Source organism: Lepus europaeus, chromosome 14 (genome assembly GCF_033115175.1).
Source record: "Lepus europaeus isolate LE1 chromosome 14, mLepTim1.pri, whole genome shotgun sequence".
Classification (NCBI taxonomy): Eukaryota; Metazoa; Chordata; class Mammalia; order Lagomorpha; family Leporidae; genus Lepus; species Lepus europaeus.
Window position 1 is genome coordinate 47,701,314 of NC_084840.1, and position 18,497 is coordinate 47,719,810.

The following is an 18,497-nucleotide window of genomic DNA, read 5'->3' on the forward strand; positions in this document are numbered from 1 at the left end:
GGTAGAGGTACTGTTACAAACTTTTGCATATGGAAATCCAATTTTCCTGACACCATTAATTGAAGAAACTCCTTTCTCCAGGGAGTGTTTTTAGCAATTTTAGCAAAGATAAGCTGATAGGAGATGCATGGATTATTTCCAGGATTTCTATTTTGTCCCATTGGTCTACATATCTATTTTATGCTAGTACCATGTAGTTTGGGTTTTAATAGTCCTTTGGTATGTCTTGAAATTGGTATGTGATGTTTCCAGCTTTGCTTTTATTGTTCAAGATTTGTTTCGGCTATTTGAGTTCTTTTGTGTTTCTATATCAATTTTAGGATTTTGTTCTAATTCTGTAAAGAATATAATTGAAGATCCCCAGTATTATTTTATTGACACTTATTTCTTCCTTTAGATCTTCGGACGCTTGTTTTATAAAACTGGGTGCTCTGGCATTAGTTTTATTATACATTTACAATGGTCATATAATCTTGTTGAATTGATCACTTGATCATTTTAACTGATCTCTGTCACTTTCAAACTTTTTGTCTTCAAGTCTACTTTGTCTGATATAAATATAGCTACACCTGCTTACTTTTTATTTCAATTTGCATGGAGAGTCTTTTCCCTGTCCTTTCACTTCTTGTCTCTGTGTGTGTGTGTGTGTGAGAGAGCCTCTACTGGTAAAGTTTCTCTAGGCAGCATATTGTTAGGTCTTTTTTAAAAAGTTCATTTAGCCAGTCCATATCTTTTAGTTGTGGAACTAAATCCACTTACTTTCAAGGTTGGTATCCATATGTAATGATTTAGTCTTGCCATTTTTTCCTTTAAATTTTCTTTTGTTTGTTTTGAATAACCTTTGTTCTTCTTCTAGAAGGTTTTGTACTTTTACACCCTTCATGAGGAATATTAACTTTCTTTGTTTCTGTGTATGTAATACATCCTTAAGTATATAATCTCTAAGACTGGTGGGGTGGTGATGAATTCCTTCAGTTTTTGCTTCTCTTGGAAATTCCTTATTTCATTTTCACTTATGAAAGATGACTCCACTGAATAAAGTATTATGGGTTGGCAGTTATTTTTCCCCAAGAACCTGGACTACATCCCTTCATCCTCTCCTGGTCCATAAGATTTCTGTTGAGAAATCTGTCAGTGTATTGGGAGTTCCTTTAAATGTGAGTCTTTCCTCTTGCAAATTTTAGAATTCTGTGTTATACTTTTGAAAGTTTTACGTAAAGTGTTGTGGTTAGGTTCTTTTCTTATCATGGTGATTTTGAGTCTTATGAGATGTCTATATTTGGATTCCATATCTTTTGCAGATTTGAAAACTTTTCTATTATCTTATTGAACAGATTTTCTAAACCACTCTTTTTTCCATTCCTTTGAGGATTCCCATAACTCAACAACTCATTTGTTTGATGGCATCTCAGGTGTCCCAAACACTGCCTTTGTTCTTTTTAAATTTCTTCTTCTTTTCCTTTTTTGTCCAACTGAGATATTTGGAAAGACCTATCTTCAAAATTAGAATATTTCTTCTGCTTGATCTAGTCTGTTATTAAGTCTATATTTTTTATTTGACTTACGAGTTCTTCATTTCTAATATTTGCTTGATTTTCTTTTAATATCACTTTGCTGAATTTCACATTCATATCATGCATTAATTTCTGAATTTCATTTACATCTCTCTGTATAAGTTTATTTTCATTCTTTTGAGTTCTTTTTTTTTTTTTTTTTTTTTTTTTTTTTTTTTTATTTTTGACAGGCAGAGTGGACAGTGAGAGAGAGAGAGACAGAGAGAAAGGTCTTCCTTTTGCCGTTGGTTCACCCTCCAATGGCCGCCGCGGTAGCGCGCTGCGGCCGGCGCACCGCGCTGTTCCGATGGCAGGAGCCAGGTGCTTATCCTGGTCTCCCATGGGGTGCAGAGCCCAAACACTTGGGCTATCCTCCACTGCACTCCCTGGCCACAGCAGAGAGCTGGCCTGGAAGAGGGGCAACCGGGACAGGATCGGTGCCCCGACCGGGACTAGAACCCGGTGTGCCGGCGCCGCAAGGCGGAGGATTAGCCTGTTGAGCCACGGCGCCGGCTCTTTTGAGTTCTTGATAAAGCATTTCATCAATCTTCTTTCTTCATTGTCGTACTAAAGTGTTACTATGTTCCTTTGGGGCATCATCTGGGTTTATTTCTAACTCTCAATTCTATTCCATTGGGCTATATTTTTATCCTTTTGCCAATCCCACATTGCTTTTATCATTGTAGTAATTTGTGAAATTGGTGAGTATGAGTACTCCAAGTTTGTTCTTATTTTTTAATATTGTTTGGCTATTTGGGGCCCCTTGCAACTCTATATAAATTTATTGATCGGGGCCGGCGCCATGGTGCACTAGGTTAATCCTCCGCCTGTGGCGCTGGCATCCCATATGGGCTCTGGTTCTAGTCCCAGTTGCTCCTCTTCCAGCCAGCTCTCTGCTGTGGCCTGGGATAGCAGTAGAGGATGGCCCAGGTGCTTGGGGCCCTGCACCTGCGTGGAAGACTGGGAAGAAGCACCTGGCTCCTGGCTTCAGATCGGCGCAGCTCTGGCCATTGCAGCCATTTGGGGAGTGAGCCAACGGAAGGAAGACCTTTCTCTCTGTCTCTCTCTCTCACTGTCTGTAACTCTACCTGTCAAATAAATAAATAAAATCTTAAAAAAAATTATTGTCAGCTTTTCTATTTCTTAAAAAAATGGCCCTTGGAATTTTGATAGAGATTGACTGAATTTATATATTGCTTTGGATATTACTGCCAACTTAACAATATTGTCTGCCAATGCATGAATATGGTAGGCTTAATTTTTTTGAATTGACATAATTATGATATAAAAGTTTAAATTCAGAATGGAAAAAAATATATTAATAATGTTGAAAATCAAAGAATTAAATTATAAAAATATTTGCAACATATATGACATATAAAATGTGATATTTCCCCTAATTCATAAAGAGCTCTTTAATATGGAGGTCAGAAGTTGAATGATTTCATGGAAAAACTGACATGGGAGCAAGCGTTAGCCTAGTGGTTAAAATGCCTGCATCCCACATCGACTACCTGGGTTCAGTTCCCATTTCTAGCTCCTAACTTCTGCTCCCTCTAATGCAGACCTTGGGAGCAGCAATGATGGCTTACATAATTGATTCTCATTACCCACAAGGGAGATCTGGCTTGCATTCTAGACTGGGCTTTGACCCTGATCCAGCCCCAGCCCCAGCCTTGTGGACATTTAGGAAGTGAATCAAAGTATGGGAGCTGTCCCCCTCGTCCTGTATCCCTCTCTGCTTCTCAAAATTGTAAAAACTGATATGAACAGATGATATAAAAATAGACAAAATAGTAGACAAGAGACATTAAACTTCACCTCACTAGTAACCTCTAATGGATTCACAGCTGTGACAGGAAATTTAGGACAATGAATTTTTGTTTGCTTGCGTTTGTTTCATTTGCTTTTTTGTTTTATATGTATAAATTTTACATATTTATATATAAATATAATTTTGTATATATATGTATATATACGCTAAAATTTGTTTAGGTCAAAAAAATACAGAGCTGGTGAGTATGTGAAGAATAGAATATCCTCACTCATTGTTAGTAAAGTATAACTGATGCTTCCACTTTGCAGGGCAATTTGGCAGACTGCCAGAATTCACATCCTGTGTAACATACAATCCAATAATGTCTAATAAAAATAATAGCTAATGTTTTATTGAGAACTTACAGTATGTCAGGCACTATGTCAGTTGTTTTACATCTCATTTGATGCTGGCAACAATCTAGGGATCACATTTGGTAAATTATTTCTTTTTTGTAGAATAGAAAACTAAGGCTTGAACATTCATTGCATACCTAGAATAGAAAATGTTCTTTGGGTTCTTCTACTTATGGAAGAATGGAATTGCAGAACAGTATGGAATATTGAAAAATTGGAAACAAATTAATGGTCCTCATTCCAATAGGACACAATGGAAAACTATGTAACAGTTCCAAAATTGAGTAAATTTAATGTCACTACAATGAAAGTACATAAACATTTTACACAGCTAAAGTTTAAATGAACTTAGGCAGAGAATGTACACAATATATTGTCAGTTGATAAAAAGCAAGTTGTGGGAAGATATATACTATGTTTTTGTATAGAAAATATCTATAAGAACACTAGTAGTAATGGCCACCTCAGATGAATGCAATTGTCATGATCGTTGGGGACATTTTGCTTTGTATATTTCTGTTTCATTTGCATTTACTGTAATAAGTGTTATTGCTTTTTAAAGACAATCACATTATAATACTTTGATATAGTGAAGCACTTGCAAGAATCTATAAGTTAAATGGAACTGAATTTTTGATATATTTTAAATTTTTAAAATGTGACTGGTGGTAGAGGGGCATTGTATTAGTTATCTATTGCTGCATAACAAATTAGGGCAAATTTAGTGCTTAAAATATGCCGCTAGGCTAATCCTTCGCCTGCGGTGCCGGCACCCCGGGTTCTAGTCCCGCTTGGGGCACTGGTTCTGTCCTGGTTGCTCCTCTTCCAGTCCAGCTCTCTGCTGTGGCCCGGGAGTGCAGTGGAGGATGGCCCAGGTGCTTGGGCCCTGCACCCCATGGGAGACCAGGAGGAAGCACCTGGCTCCTGGCTTTGGATCGGCGCAGCTTGCCAGCCACAATGCATCAGCCTTAGTGGCCACTTGGGGGGTGAACCAAAGGAAAAAGGAAGACCTTTCTCTCTGTCTCTCTCTCACTGTCTAACTCTGCCTGTCCAGAAAAAGGAAAAAAAAAAAAAAAGGAAAAAAAATATGAAACATTTGTTATCTCAGAATTGCTGTTGGTCAGGAAATCAGGGGCAGCTTCAGGCTCTGGCTTAGGTCAGGGGTTAGCAGGAGCTGCAGTCATCTGGAACTTGAATGGGTTGGAGGATCTGCTTTCCTGTTGACCAGCAACATGGCTGTGGTGTGGACCTCACCTGAGGCTACCTGAATGTCCTAACGACACTTCAGGGAGCATAACTGACCAAGGACCTCCCTCGTACTTTGAAATCTACTGCATATTTGCACCAAGGCAGTCTGTCCCACAGGCTGCTCCCCACCAATGCGTGAATTTGTCAGGGATGCTAAGGCAAACTCATTTCTAGGAAACATGGGCCTCATCTGCTGGCTGGCTTTGGCTCATGGCAGCCATGTTGAAACTTCCTCAGACTCCACAGCAGTCCAAGAAGCTTCTAGCCACACTTTTTTTCTAAAAGGATTTATTTATTTGAGAGTCAGAGTTACACAGAGAGAGGAGAGGCAGAGAGAGAGAAGAGAAGAGAGAGAGAGAGAGAGAGAGAGGTCCTCCATCCGATGGTTCACTCTCCAATTGGCCGTCATGGCTGGAGCTGTGCTGATTGGAAGCCAGGAGCCAGGTGCTTCCTCCTGGTCTCCCATGCAGGTGCAGGGGCCCAAGAACCTGGGCCATCCTCCACTGCTTTCTCAGGACACAGCAAAGAGCTGGATCAGTAGTGGAGCAGCTGGGTCTCGAACCGGCACTCATATGGGATGCCAGTGCTTCAGGCCAAGGCATTAACCTGCTGCACCACAGCACCAGCCCCTCCAGCCACACTTCACACTTTCTCTCACGCTCTATCTCTTTCTCTCTCTCTCTCTCCACCCCTCCCCCCAACTCAAGGCTAAATTTGCATTGCAGTCTGGAGACTCGCCCAGCATTCCTAGACTGCCTCCTTACCCCTAGATAGTTACTTCTTCTATTAAAATGCTTGTGTGTTTAATCCCCTCTTGGTGTTTATTTCTGAGGGATTCAAACTAATTCAAAGTCAATTTCCCATTTTTCTATTAGGTTATCTGCCATTTTTCTTACTGATTTGCAGAAATTATACATGAGCACTTTTAAAAGGTCATGAAAAATGTGATTAACATAAATTTATTACAGTGCAAAAATTTTGAAATCTAAGCATGATTTTTTCATAATACGCATTTTCCATGAACTTTTTTGAATATCCCTGGTATATATTTTTTTAAAATTATTTTTAAAAGATTTCTTTTATTTATTTGCAAGGCACAGATAGAAAGAGAGGGAGAGACAGAGATCTTTCATCCACGGGTTCACTCCCCAAATGGCCACAAGGGTCAGGGCTGGGTCAGGCCAAAGCCAGGAGTTTTCATCTGGGTCTCATGCATGGGTGCAGGGGCCCAAGCACTTGGGCCATCTCCCACTGCTTTCTCAGGTGCATTAGCAAGAAACTGGATCAGAAGTGGAGTGGCTGTGACTCGAACCGGTTGTGGGATGCTGGCGCTGCCTGTGACCACTTTGCTTTACCTGGTATGCCATAATACCAAAACAAACTTATCTTTAATTTCATTTTCCACAAACTTTTTGATGTACCCTTGTATTCTGGATGTGAGTCCTTTGTTGGAGATAGGTATCACAAACGTCTTCTCCTTCTCCATGCCTTATCTTTTCATTGTTTTAATGTTGTCTTTGATGTCTGCATGTCATTTGACAAGGAGTTTTGAGAATGTTTAAAAGGCAGAAAGTGAGAGATTTCAAATAAATTGTATTGTAGTTTATAAACAGAAACCCACCCTGCACTCTTTCCTATCTCAACTCCAACCTAACTGAAATTCTTTCAGTTCCTCAGTTGATAAATGTCCTTATTTTTGCAATTCCACATACCCAGAAATAACTTAGTTATCCCTGTTTCCTGAGCCCCTGTTTCCATCATTAGCACGACTAACACAGTGTTAGATTTTCCCGTCTGCATCTCTGTAGCCTCTGATTCTAAGCTCTTTGAAGGTAAGAAATGCTGTTATTCCCCAACACCTACTACAGTAGTTGGCATAACTAATAAATATTTTATCATTGAATGAATGATATGTACCCAGTAACCTGAAAGGACAAGAAGTTTGAGAGTATTTTGGGGCTGGCACTGTGGCATGGCCTTGTGGTACCAGCATCCCATATGGTGCTGGTTCAAGTATCAGCTACTACACTTTCCATCCAGCTCCCTGCTAATGCACCTGGGAAAGCAGTGGAAGATGGCCCGAGTACTTGGGCCCCTGCACCCACATGGGAGACCTGGATGAAGCTCCTGGCTTCAGTCTGGCCCAACTCCAGCTGTTGTAGCCATTTAGGGAGTGAACCAGAAGATGGAAGATCTCTCTCTCTCTCTCTGTCTCTCCTTGTCTGTAACTCTGTCTTTCAAATAAGTGAATATTAAAAAAAAAAAAAAAAGTATGAGGGTATTTCAAAAAAGTACATGGAAAATGGAATTAAAAGATAAATTTGTAGCAGAAAAGTTTGAAATGTGTGCATAAATGTGCATTATGAAGAAACTACGTGGGGGCGGGCGCTGTGGTGCAGTGGGTTAAAGTCCCTGCCTGCAGGGCCGGCATCCCATAAGGGCACTGGTTTGAGTCCCGACTGCTCCACTTCTGATCCAGCTCTCTGCTATGGCCTGGGAAAGCAGTAGAAGATGGCCCAGGTCCTTGGGCCCCTGCACCTCCATGAGAGACCTGGAAGAAGCTCCTGGATCCTGGCTTCAGATTGGCTCAGCTCCAGCTATTGCAGCCATTTGGGGAGTGAACCAGCAGATGGAAGATATCTCACTCTCTCTGGCTCTACCTCTCTCTGTAACTCTTTTAAATAAATAAAATAAATCTTAAAAAAAAACTATGTGTGGATTTCATAAATTCAACTTTTTTATATTTTTAAATTTATTAATACATAGAGAAGAGATTTTATGAATTTCATAGATATGATTCCAAGAATACAACAGTATTTTCCCCTTTTCCTCCCTTTTCCTTCCTTCCTTTTCTTTTAATTGTTGGCAATAACATACTTTCAATTTACTTTATAATCACAGGAATTTTTCTGTGAGCCTTGTGAAATCTCTTGTATACTTTTTTCTGTTTGCATTTTTAGCAAATAAGCTACTTTTTTCCTTAAGATTTATTTATTTATTTGAGAGGCAGCACACGCGCGCGCGCACGAGAAAGAGAGAGAGAGAGAGAGAGAAAGTCTTCCATCAGCTGATTCACTCCCCAAATGGCCACAAAGGCTGGAGTTGGGCCAATCTGAAGCCAGGAGCCAGGAGCTTCTTCTGGGTCTCCCACGTGAGTACAGGGGCCCAAGTATTTGGGCCATGTTCCACTGCTTTCCCAGGCCATTAGCAGGGAGCTGGATTGGAAGTGGAGCAGCAGGGACACGAAGTGGTGTCCATATGGGATACCGGCACTGCAGGCACTGGCTTTACACGCTTAACCACAACACCAGCCCTGTTGCTTTCTTTGTAAACTAATTGATGATGTCAGGATTAGGGGCAGGCATTGTAGCCCAGAGGGTTAATCTGCCACTTAGGATGCCTGTAACTTGGAAGTGCTTGGTTTGAGTCCCAGCTACTCTGCTTCTGATCCAGCTCCCTGCTCATATGACTGGGAAGGCACTGAGTACTTAAGTTCCTGTCACCAAGTGGAAGACCCAGACGGAGTTCCTGGCTTCTGGCTTCAGCCTGGCCTATCCCTGTTACTGAGGGTATTTGGGGAATGAACAAGCAGATGGAAGATCTCTCTGTGTCTAGCTCTCCCTCTTTGTCACTCTGCCTTTCAAATAAATAACTAAGGTTAAATAAAAAATAGGATTGCAACACTGAACATGACCATAATATGAATAAATACATCATCAATTATGATTTAGAGTATAGTAGTCTGAATCTCATAAGAATATTTTAATTGCATGTTACATTTCAAACCAGAGTTACAAACTCTGCCAAAGGTGCATATTCACGATTAAAGAGAAATTGCTACATAAACTAACAATCTTTTTATACACAAAAGTATAAACCTTAAAACTAGAAAACAAAATGTCAGACATTAATTTCTTCATTGTTTTTATATAAAATTTAGCAACAATTTGACTTTTAACTATAACTTTTTTATACATCAGCTTACAGGAACATAGTTTATGTCTGAAAATTATGTCAGGTTTTGTCCAATAAGATTCTTGAGAAATAATAATTAACCAAATCATAGTAGGTAGTCATGAATAACACTTTATTGTGCCTTAGTATCTTTCACCATCTACTTTGATTTGTTTTTTTTTTTAAGTAAAATTTTCTACCTTGTATCTATGATCACCTGAACTTGTATTTTTTGAGTTTTTTGGAAACTATGATTTTGAAACAAGCGTGATTTTTTGTCTTTTGAAACAAATAGTTCATGTCAGTTAACAGAAGGCAAAAAATGTTTTTAAGTGTAAGTGTACACTGTTACAGTATTTAACTTAAATGGTTTTTGCATCTGTATTCATTAGTTTATTCAAGCATTTTTTGAGCACTGGACTGGGTAGTAGAAAGTATTTTTTAATTTCTATGAACATTTGCCTATAAGTCTATGTTTATTCAATATTAGCAAAAAAATGGAACTGATGAAGTTCCGACAGTCTGGAAGACTTGATCCAATACTATTTTGTGAAAGTTAAGTTCATCTCATCTCATCTAATGATGTCATTAGGAAACTAACTTTAGAGGCAAAAAAACTTTTAAATAAAATCATATGGTTATTAGTACTATAAATTTTCATAGGGAAAAAGCTTTTCCCATTGTAAATATGCCTCAGTTAATATCAAGGAATGACTCCTGGATTTGCTTTTAGTCTGACTACATGATGAGCTACCCCTGTCCTCTGCTATCTCCATTATTTTTTTTTATTTTTCTGCATTTCTGGAATATTTTACTTCATTTTACTAAGACTTCCTATACCAAAAGCTGCTGTACCTCAGGTTGATTGTCAGAACTTCTATTATAAGTTTCCAAGTTTTATAACAATGACTGAATGTGTTTGGGTGCCTTGTGTTTCACCCACCATCTTTTTCACTGTCTTCAATGAATCAATAAATCTCTTAATGTTTGACTCTTCATCATTGCATTTGAATTAGGGCAGCTCATTATTCTCCATAAATGAATTTTTTAAAACTTATATTGTACATCCAGACCACACTCCCTCATTCCCCATAATCCATTCTCTCTGTAGCAGTCAAGGAGATTTTATAAACTGTACACCAGGGGCCAGCATTGTGGTACAGCAGATTAAGCCATGGCTTGGGATACCACATCCCACACCAGAGTTCCTGGGATCAAGTCCCACCTCAGCTGCCGATCCAGCTTCCTGCCAATGCACCTGCGGGGCAGCAGATGATGGCCCCAGTACTTCAGTTCCTGCCACCCATGTAGGAGACCCAGTTGGAGTTCTGGGTTTCTGGCATGGTTCAGGCTTGGCCATTGTGGGCATTTGGGCAGTGAACCCACAGATGGAAGAACTCTCTCTGTCTCTGTCTCTGTCTGTCTGTCTGTCTCTCTGTATGTGTGTGTTTGTGTGTGATTCTGCCTCTCAAATAAATAAAACATTTTTTAAAAGATTTATTGTATTCCATTTGGAAGACAGAGTTACAGAGAGAGAGAGAGAGAGAGAGAGAGAGAGAGAGAGAGATCTTCCATCTGTGGATTCACTTCCCAAATGGCTGCAAAGGCCAGGGTTGGGCCAGGCTGAAGCCAGGAGCTAAGAGCTTCATTCAGGTCTCCCACATGGGTGTAGGGGCACAAGGACTTGGGCCATCTTCTGATGCTTTACAAGTGCATTAGCAGGGAGTTGGATTGGAAGTGGAGAGGCTAGGACTTGAACCAGAGCCCATATGGGATGCCGGCATTGCAAGAAGAGGCTTAACCCATGAAGCCACAATGTAAGCCTCACAATAAAACATAAACAAAACAAAACTCTACACTAAAGTTATATAACTCACCTGCTTGAATCTCTGCCATCACCAATGAAACAAAGTCTACATTCCTCACCAAAGACTTCAGTCTCCACAATGGCCCATGCCATTGATGCCTCTCAGATCCCAGCCCTTCTCTTCGCAGGCTCCAGTGTTCTCGATAGTAGCTTTCACAAGCCAAACTGCTTCTTTCCTTTCATATCGTGGTGAAAGCGTCACCAAGGTGTTCCCTGACCCACCTCTGTCAAACAACCTATCATTACCTCCTTCTGTCCTGTCTGAGCCATGCCCCCATCTACACCCCCACCCCCACCACCCCTCCTCCTGCCACCTGCCATCTTCTGTGTGTGTACAGTCAGGTGTCACTCTGTGACAGGGATGTGTTCTGAGCGATGTGTCATCCAGTGATTTCATGATTGTGTGACTCTGAGAGCGCTTACTCAAACCTAAACGGTGCAGGTCAGTCACTCAGTGTGGCCTCCTGATGGCATTGGGAGATGGGGTAACACAAGATGCATGGCGTTGCTGCCAGCATCACGTGGCTCACTTTGTGGTAAGTTTTTATAAGTGGAGGGGGTTCACTCTGACACAACAATAAAAAGCATAGTACATACACAGACATACATAAGACATAGACATACATAAGCCACTCGCAAGTGCTCTGTACTGCACGTACTTGTATGCACCATGCTTTTAAAGGGCTGGGGGGGCAGCACCACAAGCAAAGGCTTGAGCCCTGCACTGTGACGTTGCCATGGCTACAACAGCACCAGGCAACAGGAAGTTTTCAGTCTTCTAGGCCCACCCTGGTGTATGCGGTTGGTCACTCACTGAAAGGTTGTTAGGCAGCACGTGACTGTGTGTTGTCAGTGCAGGGCACATGTAAAGCCGCTGTGAGTGCTGAGCCCTGGCCGGAGAGCTTCAGATCCATGCCCCCATGCTGGGACCGGCACCTCGCAGGCTCCCTTAGCTGTACAAGGGCTTGCAGGCTAGAATGGGCGGCCGGAGCGAGTGCAGGGGCTGAGGAGGCAGCAAGGAGGGCGCTGGCCAGTCTGCAGCTCTCACTTAAGCTCAGTGCTCCATAACCACGTCTCATCCAGTACTCCCCGTCAAGGGAGTATTACTTGGCTCAGAAACAGTCAATTTCTTGCGCCAGTGCTGTGGTGTAGCAGGTAAAGCTGCCACCTGTAACGCTGGCCTCCACCTACAACACCAGCCACCCATATAGGTGCCGGTTCGAGTCCCAGCTGCTCCACTTCCAATCAGCTCCCTGCTAATGGCCTGGGAGGGCAGTGGAGGATGGCCCAAGTCCTTGGGCCCCTGCACCCATGTGGGAAAACCCTGAGGAAGCTCCTGGCTCCTGACTTCAGATTGGCCCAGCTCCAGCTCCTGCAGCCATTTGGGGAGTGAACCCATAGATGAAAGATCTCCCTCTCACTCTCCCCCTCCCCTCTGCCCCAGCCCCCATAACTCTGGCTCTCAAATTTTTTTTTTTAAAGAAAGAATCAGCTTCTCAGTCCCTTGAAACTGGGAAGAAGCCCTCCATTTCCTCTGTGTGTGTCATGTGCACATTTTCGAGTCTTGAACTTAGAAGAGGAAAAAAAAAAAAAAACCTAGTAAATATATTCTTTGCTGAATTTCCTGCCTGCCCTTAACTAGCTCTCAGCAAAAGCAGCCAAGTTCTCCTAACCTCTGCAAGTAAGTTCAGCAGGCTGACAGCTGGATAGCAATATTTACATTCTGTTATCACATCTGTTGAAGAACCCCAGGCCCAAGTAACTCAGTGGAATTATTCTAGTTTTATCTCTTGACTGCTGGATTCTGAAAAACATACTTCCTCTTTCTGAGAAAGCATGGGTTGTGTGAAGGCAAATATAATTTCCCCCTAAAATACTGTAAAGCCATCTCACCCCAAGAGTTAACCCTTCTCCAGCTCCATGGGCACTCAGTAGACCCAAAGGGCACCCTGATTGATGCGACTTGTTTAAAGCCAGTGTTAAAACCATCTGCCAACTGCAAGACACATCTCCAGCACTTTGATAAACAACCAGGTAAATAGATGTCACGTGAACACTGGCATGAATTGGCTGTGGGCAAAAGCAAAGAGAAAATGCATGTCTAATGACTTAGATGTTGTCAAAAATTGAATTGTCAAGAAATGAGAATTGGCTGACCACCCAGTGTAGGCACAGTGCTCTAGCTGCATTTCACAGATCATGGGAGATTGCCAGATATGCACTCTCATTGAAAAAATGAAAAGTCCTTCATGGCCGATATACCCTTGGCTAGATATTGCCTACCATAGCAGATGCCAGGCAGCTTGAATGATTTGCTGTGCTGTGGAGTCATACTTTCTCCTTTTTTTATTTTCTTCTCCCAGGCTAATCTTCATCTGATATGCATAGATGTAGTTTGCCCCAATCGAGATTTATTTACAATGTCTTATTTTCTGCATTATATGCAAGTGCACTTCAAAAACTTTATGGAAAGTAGAATTAAAAGATAAGTTTATTTTGGTGCAAAAATTTTTGAACACATGCACATTTGTTAATAAGCTCATTTTTCATGAACTCTTTGAAGATCCTTCACATGTGCATTTCACATTGTTTTCTAAAAAATAAACATCTTTTACTTCCATTTTCCACCAACGTTTTATTTTCATTTTGTTGTATTTTATTGCCCATTTTAAAAATCAGCTCATTTGGTTTCTTTCCTATCAAGTTGTATGAATTCCTTCTGAATTTTGAATAGTAACCCTTTATTGAACATATGGTTGCAAATATTTTCTCCATTTCATGGTTTCCTTTTTCATTTTGTTCTTTCCTTTGCCATGCAACAACTTTCCCATTTTATGTAGTCCCATTTGTCTATTTTTGCTATTGTTGCCTGTGCTTTTGGTATCACATCCAAAAATTCTTGCCAAGACCATTGTCAAAGAGGTTTCTTCCCACGTTTTCAAAAAGGAGCTTCATGCTTTCGGATCTTGTGTTTGAATCTGTAATCCAGTTTGCATTGATTTATTTGAGTCATTTTGCATATGGTATAGGAGAAAGATCTAATTTCTTTTCTTTCTCTTTTCTGCATGTGCATATCCCATGTTTCCAACACTACTAATTGAAGAGGCTGGTCTTTCCCCATCATGTGCCTATGTCAAAAATTATTTGACCACTTATGCATGTGTGTATTTGTGGGCTCTCTGTTCTGTTGTGCTGGTCAGTTTGTTTTTATACCAGCACCATCCTGTATCAATACTTTGTAATCAGGAAGCATAATGCCTCCAGTTTAGTTCTTCTTTCTCAAGATTTCTTTGGCTATTCAAGTCTTTTGTGATTCACATGATTTTCAAGATTGTTCAATTTCTTTGACAAGTGTTATTGGGATTTTTATTGTGATTGCATTCAATCTATAGATGATTTTGGGTAAGCTGAACACTTTAACAATATTATTTCTTTTAATTCACATTTTCCTATTTATTTGTGTTTCCTTTAATTCCCTTCATCAGTGTTCTATAGATTTTAGTGTAACTCTTTCACTTTTTTTGTAAAATTTATTCTTAAGTGATTTTAAAAAGATTTATTTTGGCATTTGAAAGGCAGAGTGACAGAGAGAGGAGGAGGAAGAGGTGGAGGAGGGGGAGGGGAGAGAGAGAGAGAGAATCTTCCACCTACTGGTCCACTCCCCAAATGGTCACAATGATTGGGGCTGGACCCAGGCCTAAGGTAGGTGCCAGAAACTCCATCCCAGTCTGCCATGGGTGGCAGTAGTCCAAGTACTTGGCCATTTTCTGCAGCTTTCCCAGGCACATAACAGGGAGCTGGATCATAAGCAAAGCAACCAGGACTCAAACCTGCACTCTGATTGATATGCCAGAACTGCAGGCAGCGGCTTAACCTACTGCACCACAATGCTTGGCCTCAGTATTTTTTGATGCTGCTGTAAATAAGATTGTTTACTTTTTCAGATAGTCATCATCGTTAGTATATAGAAATGAAACTGACTTTTTAAAAAAAGATTTATTTATTTGAAATCAGAATTACAGAGAGAAACGGAGAGGCAGAGAGAGAGAGAGAGAGAGAGAGAGAGAGAGAGAGATCTTCCATCCACTGATTCACTCTCCAAATGACTGAAATTGCCAGGGCTAAGCCAGGCTGAAGCCAGAAGCCAGGAGCATCGTCTGGGTATCCCAAGTGGGTGGTAGTGGCCCAAACACTTGGGCCTTCTGCTTTTCTCAGGCCATCAGCAGGAAATTAGATTGGAAATGGCTCAGTTGGGTCATTGACTGGTGCTCATATGGGATGCTGGTGTCACAGGGGACAGCTATGCCACAATGCCAGCCCCCTGATTTTTTTTTTTTATGAGGAAGTTGAAAATTTTGTTATGCTTCTTATTTTTCTTTAGAGCTGCTGCTTCACTGTATAACACAGCACCAGCAAATGCAGTATATTGCAAAATTAAGGTAGTATTGTTCTTTTTCCGGCACTGCACAACTAACAAAAACTGTTGCCCATTCCCAGTTACTTCCAATGTTAAGATCATTACATATTTTGACCCCAATCCAGAGATGGGTGAAGCAAGTTACAACATTATATAGGCTTAAGTTAACAATGTTATCCTTTAATTACATTATTGTATAACTAGTTTTTACCACAGATAGCTTCTTGTATGCTGAGTACTATTGCCTAGAGCCTAGTATAAAAAACACAAGGTACTGAGAAAAAGATGCATATTGTGTTCATCTGCAGTCATTACAAAATTAGGGGATATTCTCTTCCAGTAGCAGAGTTGCAAGTAGTATTTCTTCCCATCAATAATGCTAAAAGTTGCTATTTTAAGCCCTGTCTGCCACTAATTTAAGATAAAACTGTGCTGGATTAAGTTATTCCGTACTAGTTCATGTAAGGGTTCCACTTTCATTCCTCAATAGATTGTATGTATTTCTCATAGGCCTCTCCACTCATAAGTTCATCTAGTTCTGAAGGGTTACTCAGTGTCAGCTTGATCAGCCAACCATCTTCTTAACAAGATTTGTTGGCAGGTCCTGGGTTTTCTGCAAGGGCTTCGTTAATTTCAGTTACTTCTCCTGATAGAGGAGAGGAGAGGAGAGCTGCTTTCACACTTTCCAAAGCACCAAATTCATTGTGGCTCAGAAAAAAAAAATGAAAACTTTACAAGGTTCCAGTAATGATGATGTACCTCATATCAGACCACCTTCCTGCAGATAACAAAGATAAAATCTTTTTTCAATTTTGTCCCTTCAGGCAGACTACAATAAACAACATCTCCCAAAGCTTCCTGTGCAAAATTGCTGATTCCCACTGTTCCAATACCATTTTCTGTTGTTATCCATTCATGTTTCTCTGTGAATTTATGCACCAAGAGCAGAGCGGGACCCATGCACAGTGTCTGGATGGCGCCCACCTGCGGTCGCCAAGGCAGAGGTGAACAGGGTACAGCGGGCGCCAAGGCCATGAGCAGGGTGCAGGTCACGGCCCGCATGCTCTGCACCACTCACCTGATTTTTTTGGAAATTATCTTTTATTTCATATTTTTATTGTTTCTAATTTTTTTAAAAGATTCATTTATTTAAAAGGCAGCATTACGGGGCGGGGGGTGGGGGGAACTTCTATCTGCTGGTTCACTCTGCAAATGGCTGCAATAGCCAGAGCTGGGCCAATCAGAAGCCAGGAGCCAGGAGTTTCTTCCAGGTCTCTCACATGGGTGCAGGGGACCAAGCATTTGGGCCATCTTCCACTCTTTCCCAAGCTATTAGCAGGGAGCTGGATTGGAAGTGGAGCAGCTAGAACATGAACTGGTGCCTAAATGGGATGCCAGCACTGCAGGTGGTAGCTTATCCTGCTACGCCACAGTGCCGGCCCCTATTTATTTCTTTATATTTCTCTTAAAGGCAGACAGAGACAGAGATCTGCCATCTGCTTGCTCACCTCCCAAATGCTCGCAACAGCCACAGTGGGGATAGGCCAAAGCCAAGAGCTCAATCTGGGTCTCCCATGTCAGTGTTAGGGACCCAGATACCTAAGCAATCATCTTCTGACTCCCAGGGTGTGCATCAGCAGGAAGCTGGGTTCAGAAACAAAGCTGGGGGCTGGCACTGTGGCATAGCAGGCTAAGCCTCTGCCCACAGCACCAGAATCTCTGCACCTGCCTGGGAGACCCAGAGGAAGCTTCTGGCTCCATTGCGGCCATTAGGGCATGAACCAGCAGATGGAAGACCTCTCTCTCTCTCTGCCTCTGTGTTTCTCTCTAACTCTGCCTTTCAAATAAGTAGATAAATCTTTAAAAAGAAGAAAAAAAAAAAAAGCTGGGACCCAAAATCAGACACTCTGATATCGCATGTGGGCATCCCAAACAGTGTCTCAACTACTGTGTCAAAAGCCCACTCTGTAATTTTTATTTGTGTATGTTGATTTTGTATCCTGCTACTTTACTGAATATGTTTATTAGTTTAAGCAGTTTTTTGATGGACCCTCTAGGGCTTTTTGTCATACAGACAATTTTACATTCTCCTTTCTAAACTGGATACCTTTTATTTATTTTTCTTGCCTAATTGCTCTAGGACTTTCATTACTATGTTGAGTAGAAGTGGTAGGAGTGGTAGGGGTGGCATTCTTCTCTTGTTCCGAAATGTAATGGAAAATCTTTTAGCTTTTCACTGTAGATTATGGTGTGGGTTTATCATTTATGACCTTTATTGCATTGATTTTTTTTTTTTTTTGACAGGCAGAGTGGATAGTAAGAGAGAGAGACAGAGAGAAAGGTCTTCCTTTTTGTCATTGGTTCACCCTCCAATGGCCGCTGCGGCCGGCGCATTGTGCTGATCCGAAGCCAGGAGCCAGGTGCTTCTCCTGGTCTCCCATGCGGGTGCAGGGCCCAAGGACTTGGGCCATCCTCCACTGCCTTCCCGGGCCACAGCAGAGAGCTGGCCTGGAAGAGAAGCAACCGGGATAGAATCTGGCGCCCCAACCGGGACTAGAACCCAGTGTGCCGGTGCCGCAAGGTGGAGGATTAGCCTGTTAAGCCACGGCGCCGGCCGCATTGATCATTTTTTTCATGGAAGGCTATTGAATTTAAATTTTTTTTGCATCTGTTGAGATGACCATCTGATTTTCATCCTTCATTCTGTTCATCTGTATTATCACATTTATTAATTTTCTTATTCTAAACCATCTTTGCACCTCAGAGATAAATTCCACTTGATTGTGGTCTAGTATTTTGTTTAGACTTTTCTACCTTTGTTCACAGGGATATTGGCCTGTAATATTTTTCAAGTCTGTGAGCCTTCTTTCAATCCTGCAGAGTCTAGCTGACTGCAGATCTGACACTAGCTTTCTGGGGATCAGAGCAAATCTATGGAGCTGGCTACAGTCAGAAGGGCGAGGCACCCAGAGCATTGAGGATACCTGCAGGTCAGATGGGAGAGAGGAGTTTGCAAGAGAGGAGTCTTCATAGGTTCACAGGAGGGCCTCCTTGATGGAGTTCAGGAAGTGGTCAGTAGGACTGAAGGTTCTTCATTGAGTTTGGGGCCCTGATTGCTATGAGTCCCTACCTGTCTGACCTGTTTCCAGACTCTCCCAGCCACTCAACCATGCTGATTCCTTCTGTATCCTGGCTGGGCCAAGAATGAGGTGGACACCTTGGGCAGCACCCACAACAGTTGAAGTTGCTATGCTCACTGAGTTCCGTCTTTACCTGTGAAATAATG

The 18,497-nt window shown here is 41.6% G+C and overlaps 1 long non-coding RNA gene and 1 pseudogene across 1 annotated transcript in view; one reads left to right on the plus strand and one right to left on the minus strand.

The window, feature by feature from the left end:
* Positions 1 to 18,497, plus strand: part of LOC133773777 (uncharacterized) — a 186,463-nt gene that overhangs the window by 99,514 nt on the left and 68,452 nt on the right. The window lies entirely within an intron of this gene.
* The window catches only part of LOC133773820 (glycine cleavage system H protein, mitochondrial-like), a 28,522-nt pseudogene continuing 25,712 nt past the window's right edge, over positions 15,688 to 18,497 (minus strand).